The sequence below is a fragment of the Crocuta crocuta genome, unplaced genomic scaffold, assembly GCF_008692635.1.
Source record: "Crocuta crocuta isolate KB4526 unplaced genomic scaffold, BGI_CrCroc_1.0 scaffold541, whole genome shotgun sequence".
Classification (NCBI taxonomy): domain Eukaryota; kingdom Metazoa; phylum Chordata; class Mammalia; order Carnivora; family Hyaenidae; genus Crocuta; species Crocuta crocuta.
The window spans coordinates 1,695,653-1,696,898 of record NW_027531901.1 but is presented as its reverse complement, the minus strand read 5'-3'; positions in this window follow the sequence as shown (position 1 = coordinate 1,696,898).

The window sequence follows — 1,246 nt, the reverse complement described above, 5'->3', positions numbered from 1 at the left end:
TTACAGGAGAGAGGCAGAGCGCGGGGAGCCCTGGGCGGGTGGCAGTGGGGACTCGACCATCCTAGCTCCCATCCTAGCTCGACGGGGACGGGGTGAGGGCTGGTACCCGGGACAGAGTTCCGGGGCGCCGACAGCACCCACACTCGGAGGGAGGGGAGTTAGAGGCTGCAGCCGCGGGACTGGGGTCCGCGGGGGAGTGCGGCCGGCCCGCCGGCGGGCCCGCACCCGCCCTGACCTCCCCCTCCCCCGCCTGGCGCGTCTGTGTTGGCCGCGGTCAGCCCCAGGGGAAGCAGACAGGTCGCTCCCGGGTCGCAGAGCTGGGAGACGTGGGTCTGGGGGGCGGACAGACGCGCAGAACAGCCGGCGCCCGCGGTGAACTGCTGGCAAGGCCATGCCTGGAGGGGCTGCTTAGGGGCGAAGGTGGGGGGCTTCTGACAGCTGGAGGCTGAGGGAGGACAGAACAGGAAAGGACCCTCCGAAGCTGCATTGATGGGGAGGAGGGAGACAGCCAGCCCTGGCCAAGCGCCAGCAGTGTGTTGAGTGGGAGACCCGGAGGGAGAGCCCACGGGCGGGACACACCCCCAGAAGGTCAAGTGGGCCGCGGGCGGTGAGTACTGCACGTAGACTGCTTCTAGAAAAGACAAAAAGAAAAAGCCCTATTACTAGGGCCTCTGGTCGAGACCTAAGGTAGGCAGAGACCATGAGGCCCAACTTTTTATTTTCTTCCATTCTGGATATTTTTAACAAAGCACACCTGTGGATTCTATCAAAGGGAAGAAAATACAAAAAAAAATTTAAAGCATCTCTCACGGCAGAAGGGATCTAACTTTACAGAAAGAGCAGAGCCACAGTTTTCCAGTCAACCGAAGATAGCCTTGTCAGCCCAGCCACGGCCTTTGGGAGCAGTGACCTCGGAAATGAGTGTGAACTCGTGCTGTTGGTGCCGTAATCCCCTCAATTACCCGCCCCAACCCCGCTCTGCGCAATCCAAGTCCTCAGGAAAACGTAATCCTTCCCGTCCTAGTGCCTTTTCAATGATTGTACATGTCACGCATTAAGTATTTTCAGTCTTGTATGTTACAAATAAATAAGTGAATGAATGGATCCCCTGCCTCAGAAGGAACCACACAAGCCCGGCTGCGGGCATCTTGGATCGGAGGGTTGCCTCGTCATTCTCTGCTGAAGCTGTGCTTGGACAAGGTAGCTCTCCCCGCAGAGCACAGAACCCTGGGGATCAGGAGCATCC